Source organism: Phascolarctos cinereus, unplaced genomic scaffold (genome assembly GCF_003287225.1).
Source record: "Phascolarctos cinereus isolate Bilbo 61053 unplaced genomic scaffold, phaCin_HiC Scaffold_1;HRSCAF=81, whole genome shotgun sequence".
NCBI lineage: Eukaryota > Metazoa > Chordata > Mammalia > Diprotodontia > Phascolarctidae > Phascolarctos > Phascolarctos cinereus.
Window position 1 is genome coordinate 99,104,865 of NW_027555514.1, and position 14,713 is coordinate 99,119,577.

Here is a 14,713-nt window from a genome sequence, read left to right on the forward strand (position 1 = left end):
CTAGGTGGCATAGTAATGGACAGAGTCAAGTTGTCCTTAGAAGATAACTTGCAGAATTTGCCAATTGCACCCTCTTCCCCAGGCAAATCCAGTGACTTCAGTTGGGCCTGGAGTCAGGAAGATTCATCTTCCTGAGTTCAAATATTGCTTCAGACACTTACAAGCTGTGTGACCTTGGGCAAGTAACTTAACCTTGTTTCCCAGTTTTTCATCTATAAAATGAGCCAGAGGAGGAAATGGCAAACTACTCCATCCCAGATGGGGTCATAAAGAGTCAGACATGACTGAACAAGAACAACAAAATATCTGCGTATACGTGTGTGTAGACATAGATATATAAATGTATATATATATATATGTGTGTGTATATATATACACACGTATATATACATGTGTGCACATATATACATACATATTTTTATATATATGTGTGTGTATATATATTTATATATATATGTGTATATATATATTTTTATATATATGTACACACACACATCAGAACACATAAATAGAGAGTTGACGGAAAGTAAGAAGAGTGATAATAACTGGGAGGTGGGAGGGTAGAGGAATAGCTTCCTAGAGTAGAGGCCTTTTGAAATGATCCTTATAGGAAGTTTAGGATTCCAGAAGTCAGAAACTGGGAGGGAAGTACTGGGGAATAGCCAGTACAAAGACATAGAGATGGGAAATGGAGTATCATCTACAAAGAATGTGAAGCAGGCCATAAGGCTGGATCATAAGTGGGCCAAGGTTAGCAGAATGCAAGAAGAGGGGAAAAGTAAAAAAGCAACAATGTTGTGAAGACCTTTAAATGTCTAACAAAGAATGTTACATTTTATCTTAGAGGTAGTAAGGAGCCACAGGATTTATTTATTTAAGGGGGAGGAGGGATGACCTGATTATATCTATGCTTTAGGAAGGTCATGTTGGCAGCAGCCAGACAGAGTAGATTGGAAGGGGGAGAGATGAGGTAGAGAGATCAGCTGGGAGGATACTGTAATAATTCAGATTAAAGACAAGGAGGGTTCAAGTTAGGAGAGTAGTCATAAAATTAGGTAGAAGGGAACTTGTGTGAGAGTCGTGTAGGGGAATGTGTATATGTGTATGTGTATATGTATATACTTATACAAAAGATTTGGCAACTGAATGGAAATATGGGACATGCAAGAGAGAAAAGTCAAGGATGACAATGAGGTTCCCTGCTAAACACTCCACATACTCACCATGTCCTCTCCTTTCTCACCACTCTTCTCAGAGCCCCCTTCACATCTCCATTCCTCGGGCTACAGATCATGACATTCGTGGTTCTTTGGTCTTTCATTCTCGAAGCGGACCATGACATCAGGGAGATGATGACATGACTTGCAATTGAATTTGAGTGAGAGAGGGCTGTGCAAAGTCACCAGCTTCACTTTCTCCTCCAGAGCCATCAGATCATGACATTCAATGATGGGTTGAAGAGACTGTAGAACAGGGAGAAGATTTTCTATTGTTCCTCCAGGTGACTGGAGTGGGAGGCCATGTACACAACATTGGCAGTGCCAAAGAAGAGTCCAACAACACAGAGGTGGGAAGAGCATGTGGAAGAGGCTTTTTTTTGTCTCCCCCTCTCCCACTGGATTTTTAGTATAGTACAGATGATATGGATGAAGGAGACAAGGATCAAACAGAAAGACCCCAGTAAAACTATGACACAAGTAATAAAAACAATGGCTTGGTTAAGTCAGGTGTTGGCACAGGCCAACTTGAGTGCAGATGGAATTTCACAAAAGAAGTGATTGACTTCCTGAGGCCCATAGAAGGGCAGCCTCATGATGAGAATCTCATGGACCAAGGCCAAAAAAGATCCATGTGCTCAGGACATGATGGCTGAACAGAGCAGACTCTCAGTCTAATGACAAGAGTGTCTGAGGGGGTGGCAGATACCCGAATGCCTCTCACAAGACATCACCACCAGGAGGGAACATTTTGCTCTTGCCAAAGCCAAGTAGAGAAAAACTGTATTATACAGGGAGAAAAAGAGATTGTTCTGTTTTTGTTTAGGAGATTAGAGAACGTTTTCAGAACATTATTTGAAGCATAAGAAATATCAACAACGATTAGTTTTAGAGTAAAAAGCTCATGGGCATGTGGAGTTGGGTGTAGAGACAGATGAATTATCTCATTCCCCAGCAAAATGAGCACATAGAATAGTAGAAAGATCCCATAGAGAAATATGTGCATCTCTGAACCAATAGGAAATCCCAAAAGAAGGAATTCTGTCACTATTGTGTTACTGCCATTCTAAAATCTGTGAAATATGAAGAGATTGTTGAGTCTTAAGATGAGTTTTAAGTAAGAAGATGCTTGACCACATATGAGAGAAAATCCAATTTAAAGGAAATTTAATTATTTAGATTGGAGAAAATGAGACATGTATAGCTAGAGGTTATCCTGTGTTTGTAATGCTGAATATGATAATAATATCAAAATAATATTACCATTGGGTCAGGAAATCATAAGAGATAAGAAAGTAGAAGGGGAAAAGGGGTGTGGACTAGAAAGTCTATAAGGTCTATTTCTGGCTTTTAAATGTGATACCTCTATTTACCCTGAATTTGTTGTTCCATCACCATCTAACTCATCTAAAATTAAATTCATTATATTTGCCCCACCCCCAACATTCCAGTTATATAGTCAGAATCACAGAATTGGAAAAGACCTCAGTGACTTTCTAGCTTAACCTTTAAGTTACATCTGACAAAAGGTCACTCAGCCTTTGCCAGAGGACCTCTGACCAGAGTCAATCCAGGAATTCTTGATTAGAGAATTCAAGGAGGAATCCTTAGAGAAACACTGATTAATCAAAATAAGAGTATAAGATTGCTATCTGTTATAAGGTCTAGTGTGTTCTTCTGAAAGAAAATTTTTTTGTTGCTTTTAGAAATAATCTCTTTCAGGTGCCACTGCTTAGCCTACTACCCCAAAAGACAAAAAGTAAGGTTTCATATATATCAAAATATTTATAGTAACCCTTTTTTGTTAGCAAACATCTGAAAGCAAAGTAGACAGTCATCAATTGGGAAGGCTAAACAAATTGTAGATGTAATGGAATATTATTGTGATGTAAGAAAGAAATAATGCAGTAAATCCAGAAAAGCTTGAGAAGACTTACATAACTCATATGATGTAAAGTAAGCAGAGCTAAGAAAATAATAAATACAGTGAATTCAACAATGCAAATGGAAAGAACAGCCACGATCAATTGAAGATGAATGTCTTGAAATTGTTTTTTTAGTTTGTCTACAAAGAAGAGATATAAGAAGATAATCCCACCTACTCCTTTGCAGAGGGGAGGTCAAACCAAAGAGGGCAATAAAGCCCAACATAGGCACCCCTGAGAGTGCTTATGGGATATTGTTATTTTGTGGCTCTAGATAGCACCAGTGAACAATAAGCTGGAAGGACAGTATTTAGTCCTCTTCCGGTGAGCTTTTAGCTTGTGAATAAACAGTCACCAGATAAAGTCTCACAATTCCAGGATAGAGAGGAGTGGTTGCAAAGAAGAAGGGGCCCTGCCTGTGGAAGGAGCAAGAAACAAGTCCCAGAGAGATAGCTATGTGACTCTGAGCCCAAGAGCAGAATGTGGACTCAGTTCTAACCTGCACATAAGCCTTCAGTGGAATAAACTAGGGCAGGAGACCAACACCAAGGAAAGGTAGCAGTTCAGTCACTCTGAACCTACAGAACCTTACTGTGGGTTAACAATGACTGTATCCAGCATCAGCCTATAGCAATTCAGTGACACACAAGCCAATGGACCTAATCTGGGTCATGAACTTGCAAAGCAAACACATATTAGAAGGGCAATGAATAGAACTTTTCCTGAATCACACCACTTTGGAAGGACTGAAAACTTACATGCCCCAGACAGAGCCATGCAAGCAGAAGACACAAAAAGATAGAAGCTCAGACCAGACACTCATCCCCTCCCAAGAAGTGAGCTGAACCCAGCACTAACATAAAATCTAAAGTCAAGAAGTAGGCTGGAAAAATTAGCAAAAGCCAAAAAGAATCTGACTATGAAAAGCTATTATGATGAAGGTGAAGCTCAAGATACAAATAGAGAAAACAATGACTTGAAAACATCTACAAACAAAGCCTCAAAGAAAAGTGCAGATTGGACACAAGACTGACAAGAATTCCTAGAAGAGTTATAGAAAAGATATGGAAAAAGAGCCCAAAATGAATTTAAAAAAAGAAAAATAAACAAGAAGAGTAAAGAAAAAAAATCTGGGTAAAGGAATAAGAGCTATGCAAGAAAATTATGAAAATAGACTTGACAGCTTTTTAAGAGGTTAAAAAAAAAACTTGCTGAAGAAAAAGAGTTCCTTAAAAATTAGAATACTCCAGATGGAACCTCATGATTCCATGAAACATCAAGAAAAAATAAAATAAAGTAAAAAAAATAGAAAGAAATGTGGAATAATTCATAGGTGAAACAACTTGTCTGGAAAATAAGTTAAGCTGAGATAATTTAAGAATCATTGGACTACCTGAAAGCTATGAACAAAAAAGAGCCTAGACTCAATGTTTCAAGAAATTATCAAGCAAAACTGTCTAGATATCTTAGGAACAAAACAAAGTAGAAGTTAAAATTGAAATGTAAATTGAAAAAATCCACCAGTCACCTCCTGAAAGAAATTCCAAAATGAACATTCTCAGGAATACTACAATGAAAATCCAGAATTCCCAGATCAAGAAGAAAATCCTGTAAGCAGCCAGAAAGAATTCAAGTACCATGGAACCACAATCAAGATCACACAAAATGTAGTAGCTACAACAATAAAGAAACAGAAGACAATATGATATTTTGGAAGGCAGTGGAGATGAGGTTATAACAAAGAGTAACCTACTCAGCAAAACTAAGTATAATCCTAAAGGGAGAAGAAGTGGCTTTCAAGCTTTCCTTGATGAAGAGACTTGAGTTGAATACAAAATTTGACATAAAGATGCAAGACTCAAGAGTAGCATATAAAGATAAAAAAACGAGAAATCATAAGTAGCTAAACAAGGTTAAACTTTTCACATTCTTATATGAGAAGACACATGTAATCATCAAGAACTTTATCATTGACAGAGGTTTTAGAGGAAGGCTACTTAGACAGAGGCTCTGGATGTGATTCTATTATGTTGGGATGATCTCAAAAGAAGAATGAAAAGGAGAGAAAGAAGGATGCACTGAGTGAGGGTGGAAGGGAGAAGAAGAAAGGGGAAAATTTCCCTAAATAAATGGGGCATTCAAAGAAAAGTTTATACAAAGGAGGGAAGGATGGGAGAGCAGGCAACGTTTGAACCTCAATCTCATCTGAACTAGTTTGAAGAGAAAAAATTATACATACATACAACTAGGTTCAGATTAACCTTATACTCATGATGGAAAATGCTATCCATAGCCAGAGAAAGAACTATGGAGTCTGAATGCAGATCGAAGTATACTATTTTCTCTTTTTTTTCCCATTGTTTTTCCCTTTTGTTCTGAGTCTTCTTTTACAACATGACTAAAGTGGAAATATGTTTAATATGATTGTACAAATATAGCCCATATAGAGGGAGGGGGAAATATAAAATTCAAAATCTTATAAAAGTGAATGTTGAAAACCCAAAACAAATAAATACATTTTAAAAATAACCTTAACCAACAGAGATGTAGGAGGAAAAGCAAAGTCACTTAAACTTTCTGGTCCTCAGTTTACTAACCCATAAATAAATGAATTGGAAGAGATGATGTCTAAGTTCCTGTCCAGTCAATTAACAAGTATTCATTAAACTCATTATGTGGTAGCAACTAGACACTGTGTGAAGCACTGGAGATACAAAGAAAGGCAAAAACATTGTCCCTTCCTTCAAGGCACACACTTTCTTATGAGAGAAGCAATATACCAAAAAACAACAAACTATGCATATACAAGACGGGCAATGCAAATGGAAGATGATTTCAATGGAAAGGCACTACCAGTGGAAGGGGGACTGGACAAAAAGACTTTTGCAGAAAGTCTGATTTAAGCTGAATTTTGAGTAAAGTCAGGGAAGGCAGAAGATGTAGCTGGGGAGTGACAACATTAAAATTTAAAGGCAGTAATAGGGAACCGCTGGAATTTATTGAAAGGGAGGGGAGTCAGGTGCTGTGGCCAGACCTGAATGTTGGGAAAATCACTTTGGCATCTGAGTGGATTGATGGATTGGAGTGGGGAGAAGGAGATTTGAGGCAAGAAGACCAAGCAGAAGACTAGTGCAATGATCCAGGCATGAGCTGTTGAGGGCTTGCATCAAGGTATAATCTGTTGGTAACATCTTTATGCGATATTAACATTATTCAGAATCATACGTTAAAATCTTTCAACTGCTAATAAGCAGAGTAAAATGGCTGTGATAGCCCATAGGGAACTATATAGTTTTTCTTAGCACTAGGGTCCTAACCTAGGTCTATAATCTGAACAGTTACAGAATGAGTACAATCTGATTATTTTTGTGGTCCTTTTCTCTCTTCTCCACTTATAATAAACCATAACACAATACTTTGCATTTGTATTTTACAAATTGACAAAAATCCAAACAATTATTTGAACTTACCCATATAGTTTTTTTTCTGAATTGAATGGTTAATTTGGTGAAAATGCAAAAGTCAGTTTAGTCATATAGATATTTAAACACTGTTGATGTGTACTGGCCTCTTCAAGGCTCACCTCAGGTGCTACTTCCTAAAAAGGTATTTCCTGAACACTCTTCCTCTAATTATTGTTGTTCTCCCTCCAAATAACTTTTACACACACACACACACACACACACACACACACACACACACACACACAGAGACACACACACATACACATATTCTGTATTCACTTATCTGTGTATTTATAATCCCACAATACAATTGAAGTTCCTTGAAGTTAAGTACTTATTTAATCTGTGTCTTCTATTCCTGGTGCTTATAAGAATTCAAATGTTTAGCTAAATAAATTGTTTTAGAATGAAATTGAATCAAAGAATTTAAGGTTGAGGGGAGCCTTAGCAATCACCTAGCTGGACCCCTGCCCTTTCTTTTTTTTTTTTTTTTTTTTTTTAACAGATGAGGGAACTAGGAAAATCAGGTCTAAAGATATTGGAGGGAAGACTACAGATACCCAAAGTCATTCCAGTGGTTCCATAGGAATGTTGATATCAGTGAATTTTCAGCTGAGTAATAGTGCAATGGAGTTTCAGGAGCTTGTTTTCAGGTTTGGTATTGTATGTATTAATCATAGATGTTAAGCCCAGTGCTTAGCAGAGCTTGGCATATAGTAAACAATTAGTAAAATTCTTGTTGATTGTTTGGTTATTATAGAACAATGTCGATGTAACCAACATTACATAAAGTATGACCTGGCCTGCCGTGGTTCATTATGTAGCACTTAGGTCCCTGGTCAGTAATTCTAAACAGTTGGCTTGGGGTCTATTAAGGTGTAACTGAGGAGGCCCTTGTGTCTGTAGCCCTAATATACTCTGGACCAAAAGGACGATACTTACATTAAGGGCTAAGAAGGGGTCGGTAGAATAATCTATACTACTTTTCTCTTGGACTACATCCAGACTGCATTACCTGATGCTCCCTAATCTCCTTTTCCATCTTTGTTTGTTATGTACACCACCCATGCCTAGAGCCAGGGGTGTGCTGTAGTCAAATTTGCTCAGGAGAACTGTTAAACTTCCATTGTGAGCATTTTATACCCCAGAAATCAGCAAATGAAAAGCCAGGGCTTAATTTAGTGTTTTGTTGATTTCCAGATTTAAGAAAATAGTGGAGAAAACACTAATAATGAAGGTCAAATTTAAAAGTGTGTTGTGGATATATTTCTGGAAAGCTAGTTATTAAAACTAGTTTCAGCAGCTAGGTGGTGCAGCGAATAAAGTGCAAGGTGTGGAGTCAGGAAAACCTGAATTCAAATTCTGCCTCAGACACTTACTAGCTATGTGACCCTAAGCAAGTCATTTTTAACCTTGTTTGTTCAGTTTCCTTATCTGTAAAATGAGCTGGAGAAAGAAATGGCAAACCATGCCAATACCTTTGCCAAGAAAACCCCAAAAGGGGTCATGAAGAGTTGGACATGACTGAAAATGACTAAACGACAATGAAGTTTTAAAAACATTTACCAGCACGCTCTTGCCTAGAACATGTCAGTAATCCCACACCAAGACCACCCCTCTCTTTACTATTACAAGACATCTTATTTTCCAGAGCTAAGGCCTAGCAAGCAAGCTATAACCTGTTTCGCATAACAACAATCCTTTGGGCTCACCCTTTGGATAAACTCTGCCAAAGCAAAATCCCACCAGCCCCAGGTGGTCTCTGAGATTGGACAAGCACCTGGAGGAACCATGTTCTGCTCATGAAGCCTTACTATGAATCAAATGTGTTTCATTGTTCTGCTACCTCTCACTGAAATAGCTACAATTCACAGTGTAGACACTGCTATATGTATCAAGACTTGGCCTTCCTAAAGGTCTCCCCTTAGAGGAGGCCCTGGATCATGTGACCTGTTTCCCTCTTCCAATGGAAAAAAGAGAGCTTTTTTTGCTTATAACCACTGTTATTTCTTTGGCTTTATTTCATTTTTACTTTATCATTATTGTTATTGTTATCGTTGCTGTTTAGTGTTTTGTGATAACCTGTGTGATCTCTTTGGTACTTTATTTTTCATAGTTATCAGTGGCTGCATAACCAATGGGACGCTTTGGCCATTTGTTTTCAGAGTTGACAAACAAGTTCCTTTCTCCTCTCCCTCATGCTGGAATCCTTGTCTTCCTAATGGGTTCAACTCAAAGATGTCATGTCCACCTCAAAGCTTTGCTATCCCCTCTTCCCCAACACACACACACACACACACACACACACACACACACACACACACATTCTATTGCATTACAGAGCTGACAGTGATGCCTTAAACTTTTTTTAAATTAAACTGGCAACAAATATGTCTTGATTTTCCTTTGCACTTATCACATTCTATCTTGTATGAAACCTATTTGTGGAAATGTCCAATTACTACTTTTAAACTATAAACTACAGGAGGGGAGGGACTGTGTTTTCCTCCCTGTCTTTGGATACTTGGAATATGCTGTAAATATTTGGTAAATGCTTGTTGAAATGAAATAATCTCCTTCATTGTCCTGAAGCCAGGAATGAACGCTGAGAGCTGGGGAAGTGGAAGGTATATGCCCATAAGGCCTTCTCCTCAGGGATACCAGCTGTTTCAACACCTAATAGTTTCCAGTCCTCTAAGACTTCCTGTAGCCTCATTTAGTGAACTTTCAATGCCTATAACTTAGGTGTCAGCTAGAGACTTCATTAAAGAACCTGCAACACGTCCTGAGAAATTTTGGCAAAAAGAAAAAAAACTTTTTAATTAATCTCTAAGGAATATTAACTATTCTAGGACTCAGAGAAGAAAGTGTCAAGAAACTCTCCTTGCAGTGTTCATTAAAACTTTATCATTTGTTAATTGCAGCAGCCCCAGTCTCAATGGAATTTGGTACAGAATGCTTTGGGTCAACAGAGCCTTTGTGAGAGACTCTAGGTTGCTGAGCTGAGGCCCACAGGCAGTGTCTAAGGGTTGCTGAGGGATTGCTTCAGATACTCTACAGACTAGAGCTCAGCAATCTTCTCCCTCAATTATGTCTTATCTTCTACCATACATTGGAGGGAGGCTGAGTGAGCCCAACAGACATCCTAGTACATCTCACTGCTCTCCCTGAGCCCTCTGTCTAGAGTCCCCGTTCAGCATGCAACTCCCTCTTCCCCTAAGAAGAAGAAAAAAAATAGACTATGGAACTGGCTAAGGGGTTATTGAAGGGAGGGACCAATTTAACGCAAGTACATGGCCACTTGGAGGTAATGGCTTTCAGTCAGGGCCTTCCTCAGCTTAACACTACACCTTCTCCATCTTGGGATACCTCTCCCAAAATCTCAGCTTTAGTTCTCAATCCTATCATTTCATTTTCACACCATTTCTGGCACTTCTGCACCCCATCCCCTGTCACTACTAACAGGAATTATTTCTTCTCTCCTTTCTCCACTCTCCCATCCCCATTTCCACATCACCTTTTGGTCAAGCATCTTTCTGGCATTCATTCACATTTACTGTGTACAGAGCCCTGGCTCTGTTTTTGATAGAAACACTGTGGTCACAGAGTTAAAATAAAGGCCAGAACAATTTGAGTGCATTGGAAATATTTCTTCAAAATCACTATTTTTTTTCTTCCTCCATCTTGGATATGTTTTGAATCACACAAACCAATTCCATTCAGGCAGCAGTTTGATCTGCCATAGAACCACGATGAAACAAATTTAACTTTCTAATGTTAGTAGGATCAATTTCCTAAAGCATTGTCCTTAAATGGTCAATTTAATTTAAATATGAAAGTTACTTCCACATCCTAAATAAGTATGCCCAAAGGCCAAACTCATTGCTTTCCACAAATAAAAAATATGAATCTATATATTCCACAGGAAAATAAATCTTTATTTCAAATACAAACTTTTTTGAGGATAAAGAAAATGTGTGTATGAACCAATGTTAAAATAGTAGTAAAGAGTTATATACACTTTGAGATATACTTCTGGACAGCTCATCAGAATTCGAAAGGATTACAACAAGAGCTCTATAGCTCAGGCTCAGAGCATATATATAGTAGTACGTGAAGAAATTGATACAGGATTAACTTTACTAGAATTTATGTACTTTAAAGTTTGCTGGGGTTGAGTGTAGCTGATTGTTATTTGTACGACCGGCTTTTAGCATTTCGTTTGCTCTACAACAACCGTAGGGTATACTGAGGTATGACTCCAAGATTAAGCATCGCATGGTGTCTGTAGGAATAAAATATAGCTATAATGGAGGCCTGTTCATAACCTGCTTGTCAATGGCAGCACAGTAATGAAAGATAAAGGGTAGGGAAGGAAAGCCCAGCAGCAAGAGGGGGGCAGTCCACGATGAAGCTCACTGAGAACACCAAGAGGGACAGACCTAGCTACAAAACTCTACTTCATGAAAGGATGGTAACATAGTTGCCATGTTGAGTGATTTGCACTGGGGGTAGAAGTTTCTTTACTGTTAGTTCCATACACCAATGAAGTCTCATGTATAGTCTAAATAACAAATTGACTTTGATCCTCTCTGAGAGTCTATTTGCAGATTTATATTTTGGCCAAAAGCCTGAAAATTCCAAGTTAATAGAGCTTTTCTACTCACAAATCTGTTGAAAAGCACTAAGTCAGAACAACGACAGTCCAGCTTATTTTGTTGTTGAATTATTTTTCAGTCATGCGTGACTCTTTATGACTCCATTTAAGGCTTTCTTGGCAGAGATGCTGGAGTAGTTTACCATTTTCTTCTCAGCTCATTTTACAGATGAGGAACTAAGGCAAATAGAGTTAAGTGACTTGCCCAGGGTCACATAGCTAGTAAGTGTCTGAGGCCAGATTTGAACTCAGAAAGATGAGTCTTCCTGACTCCAGGCTCAGCACTCTATCCACTGTGCCACCTGGCTGCCCTTGGCCGGCTTCTATATAGTCTCGTATAGTCATTCTTCTCCTTCTGAAACAATGTAAAGGAACCCTTTGTCAGAGGCAAAACTTTTAATAGATCAAAATGTCCTTCCTGTGATTGTTCTGTCTTCTGAAAGCCTTTCAAAGGTTAACATCTCTATGTCTTTGATTCTGTCCCGAGTTCTGGGGGAACTGGGTCCATAAATCATCCTCTAGCTTTCCAACATCTTCAGTCTTTCCCCCTAATGTCTCCTGTCCCCATACTCAGGTTTGACCTATCCTAAGAAATAAAAGTTTCACTTTATTTCAGGCCTTTCAACTACTATCCCATTTTTCTTCTTACTTTTACTGCCAAACTTTTTAATTTTTTTAATTTTTAGGCAATCGGGTGACTTGCCCAGGATCACACAGCAAGTAAGTGTCAAGTATTTGGTTTAAGGCCGCATTTGACCTCAGGTCCTCCTGACTTCAGGGCCAGTGCTCTATCCACTGTGCCACCTAGCTGCCCCTTTTTAAATTTTTTTTTTTAATTTTTAGCAAACTTTTTGAAGGTATAGTTCTCAATCACTACCTCCAATTCTTCACCACATGCCTTACTTTAACTCATTTTAATGGGGATTCCATTCCCTCTACTACACAAAAACTGAGTTCTTCTAGGGAACCACCTAAAATTATCATATCCACTGAACTTTTCTTATCTCTCATTCTCCTTGACCTTCCTCTAGTGTTTGACACTGCTAAATAACCTATGTCTTCTTGCTCTCTACCTTTTCACGATCCTATCTACATTCAATTGGTTTTTGTTTCATCTCTGACTGCTTTTGCTTTTCCTTTTTCAGACTTCTCATTCATTTCCTATCCTTTAAATAGGAGAAATCCGTCAGTGTTTAAGACTTGACCTTTTCTTCCTCTCTTTGTCTTCTGCCTTCCATACCTTAACTATGCTTACCACTTTACTGCTCACCTTTAAGTGAATGGCCTCTCTCCATAATGCCAGGTCCATTTTTCCAATTGCCTGCTACATATTTCCACTTGTGTGCTCTGTCTTTGCTTTACACGTATCACCTCTAAAACTAGACTCCTCACATCCTCTTAAAATCAGCTCCTCCTGTTAACTTTTCTATTTTTGTTCATCATGACATCTCCCAGTCATCACTCAACAAATATTAAGCAGCTTCTAGAAGGAATATAGTGAAGTAGATAGATAGACTCAGCGTAAAAAGGATCTGGGTTCCAGTCTTGTCTCTGATTTATACTGGCTATACAGCCCTGGCCACTATTTTTACCTCTGGGACTTCCTAGGTAGTGTTGCTTTACCCAGATTCACACCTAGTTTGGCTGTGCCTCTGCCTTCACCTCTGCAACAGCCCCATACAGTACACTGCCTGTGGCCTACTTCTTCCTCAGTTTCCCAGGTTACTTTGCCATCAGCTCAAGATGCTTCAGGCCTTGGCTTCTACTTCATCCCAGGGACTTTGCCAAGGCTGCAGGAGGCTGTTCCGAGACCAAGCCCCACCTCAAATTGCCAGCTCCTGGCTTTGCTCCTATCGGTCATGAGTTGGGCCTCTTGGTCTTCCAGGTCTCATCATCATCACCTACCACAAGGTTGAACATTAAGGGAGAACTATCTAATCGCAGTCTAACCACCTCCCACCCTCAAAGAACTTCTCTCTAGTCATTGATAATCTGCCTGAACTCATCCCTCAACGACTGGCATACTCCTACCCCATCATGCTCTCCCTATCCCAGTGATTCTGAACCAGTCTGCCATTGTACGAACCCTATTCCCTGTCCCTCCCTTCCCATTCCCCCTTAAGCTGATGCTCCCTAATGTCTCAGTCCAGATAGACTTTCTGTTTCCACTATGCTTTCTGGCATGCCTATCCACAGTTAAGCAATTTGTTTAAATCTTAAAACTTTGCCTTTCTCACAACTTCTATCTTTAGCTTCTCACTGAAATCTAGCTCCCTCTTAATAACATGTCATTCTTTACCACCCTTGCCCAGCACTGTTTACACCTTCACTCATGCCCTAGACTGGTAGGGGGGTCAGAATACTTTTTCCTCATTGCCACTTCCAGTCTTTTCCTCTATAACCATCACTAAGCAACTTCTTCCTTCTTTGAGGTTCATTCATTCCATATCTATCACCCAATCAAAATTCTTGTAGCTATTACCTAACAAACCCCATGACACTTTTCTCCTTTCCTTAATAAGCTCGGTGTCTGCCTCACTGTCCATCTCTCCTCCTTAACTCCTATTCTCATGCTAGAGGACTTCAGTGTACACACTGATACTCCCTAAAACATCCTAATTTTCCAGTTCCTCGGTTGTTTGTGTGCTATAACCTATTCCTCTATCCTTCTCAGGTACATACAGATTTGGCCATACATCATCCACAGATGTTCTACTTCCACGTTTATGAACTCTGAAACTCTTTTATCCATTCATAATGTTTTATCTTTCCATCTGTCCTTCAGTCTCATGGTCCCAATCCTTGATTTTTCCCCTCACCATGACCTTCAATTCCTCTATCCTTCAGTTCTCTCCCAGGTCATCATCTTTGCACTGACTAATGTCTCTTCCTTTCCCCATTTTGGTGAATCAGTTCAACTTAACACTGTCCTCTATTCTTGAATCCCTTGACCCTTTATCCGTTACCAGTCATGCCCTGCCAAACTTGTATTACTCTGAGTATCAATTACTTTTGCTCCAATTTGCTTTCCTTTAAATACAGATGGATGAAAATCAGCGATTAGGGGCTTATTACAAATTTATATAATGTAATCTCAGTTAGGCCACCCCTAAATGATTCACTATTCAACTCACCACAGCAGCTTTTTCAGATAGATCTTTTTATCACTCCACAATCATCCCAGGGTTTCCCTTTGCCTCACATTCTCAGCTGAGAATCTTACCTTCATTGAAAAAATTGAGGCCATTTACTGAAAGGTCTTTTTTCTCTTTTCTTTTTCTCATGTCATTCAGCTGCAGTTTGAAAATATCTCCTCCTTTGAACCTATCTCACATAATGAGGTGGCCTTTCTGTTTGTTAAAACACATTTGTCTATATGTACAAATAATCGCATCTTATCCTTTCTCCAGTATATTTTCCCTTCTACCATTTCCACGCTCTCACTAATCT

The 14,713-nt window shown here is 38.9% G+C and overlaps 1 pseudogene; it reads right to left on the reverse strand.

The window, feature by feature from the left end:
• Positions 1-1,429: 1,429 nt before the first annotated feature.
• Positions 1,430-2,147, reverse strand: LOC110216208 (olfactory receptor 2A5-like; annotated as a pseudogene).
• Positions 2,148-14,713: the final 12,566 nt, after the last annotated feature.